Source organism: Gymnoscopelus microlampas, assembly GCF_963454915.1.
Source record: "Gymnoscopelus microlampas genome assembly, chromosome: 24".
Taxonomy (NCBI): Eukaryota; Metazoa; Chordata; class Actinopteri; order Myctophiformes; family Myctophidae; genus Gymnoscopelus; species Gymnoscopelus microlampas.
Genome location: NC_139961.1, coordinates 32417706 through 32425518, shown reverse-complemented (window position 1 = coordinate 32425518; position 7813 = coordinate 32417706). Strand labels below are relative to the sequence as shown.

At 39.9% G+C, this 7813-nt stretch overlaps 1 long non-coding RNA gene across 1 annotated transcript; it reads left to right on the top strand.

Moving 5' to 3' along the window:
* Positions 1-265: 265 nt before the first annotated feature.
* On the top strand, positions 266-1813 carry LOC311040753. The gene is made up of 4 exons (XR_014600305.1): positions 266-305; positions 649-695; positions 794-843; positions 1102-1813. It is a non-coding gene; the product is annotated as an uncharacterized lncRNA (long non-coding RNA).
* The last annotated feature ends 6000 nt before the right edge of the window (positions 1814-7813 follow it).

The window sequence follows — 7813 nt, the reverse complement described above, 5'->3', positions numbered from 1 at the left end:
GTGCTTGTTGTTTAGTGCAAAGCATTAGTACCTCTACATAGTAACGTTTAACTTGTTAAAACTAACTAAACTAAGTAAATAGTTTATTTCCAATCTTTCTCTCTCTCTCTCTCTCTCTCTCTCTCTGACTGCCAACATTTAACATGCACATTCAAATGGTGGGGAGGGGAACATTTGTGTCTATCCAATCAGATGTGTCCAAACAGAGTTTTCAAACATTTGAACTGTTTGGGCGGTTGGGTGAATTCATTCTTCTCAACATGTACTGCTGGCCTGTTGGTGTTTTTGGACTAGCTTTGTAAATGGTAAGCTGCTATTTTATCTAATTGTAAATCATTAGTAGGTTATACTGTTTATTGTATTTACTTTGATCAGTTCTCTACAGTCTGTTTGATCAGTTGCAGGCTAGTGTTCCTTTACCTGTATGAGTTCAGATTGTTTTAAAACATGTGGCCTAGTCAAGTAGCTAGTCAATTCATATGCCATGATTTAATTTGTCAGCATAATGCAGTATAGTAAAATACACAGACTTTATACATTTTAGTAACTAAAGTTGGATTGCTTTGTAGTTTGTCTTTACTGTGGCTATATTGAATACAATGGCAAAGCATTGCTTCATCCCACTAACCCCTAAAATGATATTTGCAGGGAGAATTCCATTGATTTCCCCACTGTTGACGAGGAAGTTTTATAAGGTACTACACACCCACACTCTTCATTTAACTTTTTTTTTGTGCACTCCTGTTTCAGTTGAAGTTTTCTGAGTTGTAATTGCTGTTATATTATTTTACAGTTGTTGGCACCCAGCGGTACATGTGTGAGGACCTTTCGGAGTTTTAACAGGTAATCTCCAGAATAAATTGCAATTTGCAGGACAATGGCTTGGTTTTCAGCAGAAGATTCAGCAGACAGTCAGCAGGCAATACACACACACACACACACACACACACACACACACACACACACACACACACACACACACACACACACAGAGAGTAGTGTGGTAGAGTGTGGTAATTGTATTAACATTGTTGTGTTCCGGTTTCAGTGGTTTTGTGGTTTAATTGTAATTCTTTTTTTCTTCTTCTGTTTTTCTTCAAGGCTTCAAGGACTGCCATTTTGGATCTTCAGCCCTCCAGCAGTCCAAAGTTCAGGAGATCATCTCCAAAACCTCATACCAAACGCTGCATTCTCCAGGACCCAATGCTTGAGGACACAGAGCAACTCCAAAGATGGACTTCCATTTTGGATCTTCAGCCCTCCAGCAGGAAGAAGTTCACAAGATCATCTCCAGGACCTTGTACCAAACGCTGTGTTCTCCAGGACCCAATGCTTGACGACAAAGAGCTTGAGGACTATGTTTTTAGTGCAAACATTTTAACTCAAATCTTTGCTTCTGGGGTCCCTGGAACAAAATATATTTCTTTATTTTCTGTATTTCTTCCTGTGGATTATACCAGGGACACATGACTTGGATTTAGCTCTTCCTTGGACCCAGCCACCGTGGATTACATGAGTAGCCTACAAGTGACTTTGTTTTCCTTTTCCCGCTATTTTTCTTTGCTCTTCTTCATGTCACTACTTGCTGACTATATGTCAGTCTATGTGGATTATGCGGTCGACACACACTGACATTTTGCACCGTAATCCTGTGTATAACGCACTGACTTTTAACTTTTTTTCCCAAGCACCTTAACTAACGTCCATAAGTATATCATGCACAGTATACATTGCTGCTATGTTCATGCACATATCTTATCTCAGGTACTAGTGTGAGTATATAGACACAAATTTCACCCACTTTTTTTAATTAAACCTGTGATGTGACAATAAACCTGATTCTGATTCAGAATATTTGAATATATATATTTTTAGAGTGAACATTTTTAACTCAAATCTTTGCTTCTGGGTCCCTGGAACAAAATACTTTTCTTTGAAACAGTTTACCTTATCTGTGTGCTCCTGTTCCATTGTTTTGTATACATTTATTTTTCTTGATCAATAAACATAATTACATGAGTTCTGCCTATGTGTTTTTCTATATTGTTTGTGTGTGTGGATATATATATATATATATATAAATTAGTGCAGGTAGTGGGGGGGAACTATAAACCACCCCTCCCATTGGGGGTGGGGGGGGGGGACAAGCCACAGCCCCTGGGGGGGGGGGGTATAAACTAGGGGGTTTATACAAGAATTAGCATGCAGAATGTGGGGTGGGTGGGTGGGGTTATAAGCCACAGCTTCCAATCAAATGTAGTTTTCTGCACATGCTCAGAAGTGGTTGGGGTGGAAGGGTGAGAGGGGTGGGAGGGGTGGGTGTGTGTGTGAGGTCCTTGCTGGCAGACATGCAAATGAAGGTCTCAGAAATGGTACATACACCTGAATATGTGGGAGGTATGTGGGAGGTGGTACATTAATGAATGAGGGCAGCATACACACACATACTCCCTTAAGTATCAGGGGTATGCCTGAGGGATACCCTCCCAAAATCATTGCTTTTCACCCAGTGTTGTAGATCGGCTATTTTCAAATTGCCAAAGTTTAAATAGGGCTGAAGTGGTGTTGTAATAATAATCTAAATCTACAAAGTAACTAGTAATAAAGGTTTTCAAATAATTGTAGTGGACTAAAAGTAAAATATTTGCCTCTGAGATGCAGTGGAGTAGAAGTAAAAGTATTGCAAATTGGAAATTCCAATAAAGTAAAAGCAAACTCCAGTAAAGCAAAAGTTTACTTAAGTACAGTACTTGAGCACATAGTTACTTTACACCACTGCTAACTGGTTGAGCAGTAGAAACTTGCCCTCTCATTTGTGAGACCCAGGTTTGAATCACACGCAAGACATAAAAGTTACGTGTTGCAGCTTTAATAATTCCTTGCAACTTTTGACAGTGGAAGAGCAATCATCTCTACCAATATTCCACTATATTACCCATTTGTATACATGGCTTATTTCATTGCAGGGACAGATGCAAAAAGCACCGTTTTGTGGCTGAAATGCTAATCTCGTCACCATGCATGTTAACCTTCAGGAAACATACACTTACGGTAGATAAAAAAATTTGCATGGGGGGGGTTTGTAAGATTTATTGTCTATCAGCAAATAGGCTGGAATGCAAAACAAAGGCCACACCGCGCTATGGTGTGGTCTCTCCTCAGAGGCTTGTCAAAGTTGGGATCTTGAAAAAAAAAATCGAGACGATCCATCATGTTGGCATATGAAAAATTATGGAATTCCTCTCGGATGGAAATGTATTCATGGGACACGGCCGTAAGCGGGCAGTTTAACAAAGGCACCCTAAAGTCAGCACAAAGCTCTGAAGGTCTGCAAGGTGTGCAACACAAGGGAGGGGTCAGTTGTGAAGGGAAGAGAGAGAGAGAGAGAGAGAGAGAGAGAGAGAGAGAGAGAGCGCTTGTGCCCTCCAATTATCAAGACTGCCATCTGAGGGGCCGTTTCGGAGCTGTACTCTCGCTGCATATTAGATATCACACGTGAAATATTTAAACAAGCATACATATTGTAACAATCAGAGGGCAGTTTTGATTGTCTGAAGCCGAGGCTGCTGGGAGTGAAGTGGAAGGCAATTATCAGGCTTTCTGCTGATTATAACGGTGTAAGTTTAAAGTGTTTGTGAGAACATGGTGCACAGCGCTCTGTGTGGATATAGTGTGCACCGCTGTGTCCGTTAGTCATGCAATTGTGTGTTTGTTTGTGTACATTTCAATGGTTCCCATCCCAAATGGTGCACCGAGCTGGTGTTCCATGAGACCAGGTGTCTAGGAATACCTTGGGATTTTGTGACAACCACACATTATTATTATTATTATTATTATACAATTACATTGTAATATAATTGTAATGTTATTGGAATGTACTTTTTTTTTTTTAAATTGACTATAATCAGCGCTTTGTGCATACTCATTTCCCAATACAGAGAGAAATTCTATGTTAACCACTCAACGTGTCAATATACGCGTTGCATTGTGATGTGTTGTGAACTTAGATTGGCTATTTTCACTATGTAAACAGGTGTGCCTTGAGATTTTAATTTTGGTGTGCCTTGGGCACAACAAGTTCAAAAACCACTGCTGTTTGTTACTGGTTTTCATCTACAGTCTGTCGTGGATCCCAACCTTTCCTGGACCAGGGCCCACTTGAAAACCTCTAAAGTGTTCATCGGACCACCCGTCTGACCACTTGACACGGTGGGCCGCGTGCATTTTCAAAGCACGTTTATTTTAATGACCAATCAATTGTGTTCCAGCTTGGTTCAATGGCACCAACGTGGTATACTTTAAGTTCCTATTTCTCGGTATCACAATGAAAACACATTTTCAACGTTTTAACCATTCAATCCGGGAACGCATCTGTTCTTCTAAATCCTAACAGTTTTCAGAAAAACGAGTGTTGCTATAATATCAGTGGTTCTCAAACCTTTTCTTATCAAGGACCCCCAAAATTAGGTGTTTGGTCACGGACCAAAATATTTTGTTCCAGGGACCCCAGAAGCAAAAAATAAATGTTCGCTTTAAAAATATATATATTCATAGATTTGCAAAAAAAGTTAAACACATTTGCAGATCTACAAGCTCGCACAACGCGCACTCGGTGCCACGCTACTGTATGAGCTTGTATATCTGCTATTTTTGAATAGCCAAAGTATAAAATAATGGTTAGAGCTAAAATCTAAAATGACACAGATGCGCTCCCGGATTGAATGGGCAATAGACGTAATTTTTTTTACATACATTTTTTATATATCAAATCATATTATCAATAAAATCTTAGTTTTTTTTTTTCAATTACTTGGGGGCACACTTGCAATATCCTGACGGCCCACCAGCGGGCCCCGGGCCCACAGGTTGGGAATGGCTGATCTACAGTGGAAGTGTGCCGATGGCGTTCCGCGTGCAGAAGGACCTGCATGCAAATACCTCTTCCCTCTGGTGGGCGAGCCAGCCTGTATGAACACCATATATGGCATGTGAGAATAATATAGATTGAGAACGTGAGAGGGTGCCCGAGTGGAAAATGAGATGATTGCTAAAGTGTGTTCTGCCCGATAAAGTGGAATTGCATTTGTCTAAACGCTCGCAGGAGCCGGTCTGTATAAATGTCTTGATGTTGAAATGCTTTAACCCATTCAATCCGGGAAGTGAACGCATCTCTGTCATTTTAAGATTTCTTTGGCTATTCAAAAAATAGCAGATATAGTACAAGCTCATAGCGTGGCACAGAGTTGCCGCGCTATGAGCTTGTATATCTGCTATTTTTGAATAGCCAAAGTATAAAATAATGGTTTAAGTGGTTACATAGATGCTTTTGAAAAATCAATGAACATTTGTGCAAATCTTTGAATATATATTTTTCAAACTGAACATTTGTAACTGTCAAATGTCTCAACAAATGTCTTAATTTTTCTGAAAAACTATATTGTTGCTATATCAGTGGTGCTCAAACCTTTTCTTGTCAAGGACCACCCAAAATTATGTTTTTGGCTGCCAATCTCCATCAAAATATGTTGTTACAGGGACCCCCCAGAAGCAAAGATTTGAGTTAAAAATGTTGTTTAAAAAAAAAAAAAATGAAAACATTTGCACAAATGTTCAAGATTTTTCTAAAATAGCAGATATACAAGCTCATAGCACGGCACAGATGAATGGGTTGAATGGGTTAAGGTGAATGCTGATCGCCACTGCTCAGGCCAACGAGAATGTCGTTGCTGTCGGGCGGGAAGCTTGTACAGTATTGTCCAAAACCGTTGCTTTTCAAGAGCCTGTGTTCCAAAGCATCCAAGTAGTGTTTAGTCACAAGCTGTTTTTTTTAAATACACTTCATTGGTTAAATATCTGTAAAACCCATAGAGACTTGGCAACCTGCCATCCCTGCCTTGGGGCATGTCATTAGGCAAAATGTTTTTTTCCCCCCAATTTGTTTTAAAAAATATCCGATCTACAAGCTTGAAGATCGACATTTTTTCCTACTTTTATGTGACACTGTCTTATGACAAAGTATAAAGTATGTAATTAATTCATGAAAATACATTAAAAAGATGAATTATGGAGATACAATGTTTCTGCCCGACAGCGATGATGTACAGAACAGTGACCTCCTTTATAATTACTGCTTTATTGGTATTCTCGCACTCTTTCATTTCAACTTGAGAAGTGCATTATGAATGATTAGCTGTTTGGGAACAGACATTTGATTTGATTTCAAAGCATTTATTTTTGGGCTGTGACAAACTCGACTTTTTCAAATCTTTCTCACACGCATCTCTTTTTAAATACTGCAGACAGAGTGCAAAATGAACTAGATTTGAAGCAGCAGAGACACGACGAAGTATTGTACTTCACTATGTTTTCCCAGCAGGCTTGCAGGCCCAGCATGTGTTTAGTGCAGCCTCGTGTACATCGGTTTGCAGCTCTGGTTCCCACTGGCCTGCATGGTCACTGGTGTAGAATGGACAGCAGGCTCTGGTAAAAAGGGTTTTATACTAAAAGGATGCAAGTAGTAAAATGGAATACCATATTTTGAATATACTGACCCCTACTATGACAAAATCTGTTTTTAAAAAAAGGCTTTGAAGAATTGATGTTCTTGGTTACCAAGATCCTTACATTTTCATATCCACATTTAACCTTTCTAGACTTATTTGATCCTTTTGCTAAACTGTATACTGCATATAGCACTATAGAAATGGACTCCACATCTACTGTTCCAGCTGACCAGAACATCTGGAACCGCCTTGGACAGCTCGAGGATCTGCTTCGCCACCCTCTACTCTCTACGCTAGTCAAGGTCTGAGGTCACTTGCCGACATCGTACCTCGCAGTTGAGCCCTCTCTGGAGTTACGACACAGCAAAATGTACCGATCAAAATTCACGTTTTCTATATATCTGCTATATCTTGAGATGGGGGTCCGCGGCCAAATACATATAATTTTGGGGGCCCTTGACATGAAAAAGGTTTGGGAACGACTGATATTATAGCAACATACTTTTTTCAGAAAACTTAGGATTTAGATATTTGTAGAATCACCAGAAGCAAATATTTGAGTTACAAATGTTCGCTGGCAAAAAAATATATATCCAAAGATTTGCAAAAATGTTCTTTAAAAAAATAGAAGATCTACAGTACAAGCTCATAGCACTCGTTATGCCGCGCTATGAGCTTGTATGTCTGCTATTTTTTTAATAGCCAAAGTAAATTACACAAATGCGTTTCCGGTCTTAATGGAATAAGTTATCTGTGCGGCTTCTTCGTTTGGCGAACACAAGTGCGACTTTGCATTTGTCCACACAGTCAGTCCCCCTCCTCTACAGGGCAAGGTCAAGCTCAGCTGAGGTCAGAGCTCCCCGTACATCTCAGGGTTATTGGAAACAGACAACCATCTATAGCCTTTGTTCTGAGAGGGTTCGCTGCTTGACTGAACACACTTTGGCGGAGACTGCTGTTTTTTATTTAGTTGTTGCTCTTGGGGCAGATACCCCACCCCCCCAACCCATCCTCCCCACATCACCAACATACACATAATACACACATTCACAGAGATTTCATCACCCCATACATTGGGAGATGATTCTGTGAATGAGACCAGGCCTATCCCCAACAGCCCTTATGATGGTACACAGTAAAATCCTCAGTGTTAATGTATCCATTTGTAACACTGAGAGAGTATAAATGGAACCAAATGGACCCTAATTACGGGTCCATTTGGTTCCATTTATACTCTCTCAGAGTTAAATTAACACTCAGGATTTCACTGTGTAATAACGAGCAGTCCAAGAACAATGAGACAGGAAAAA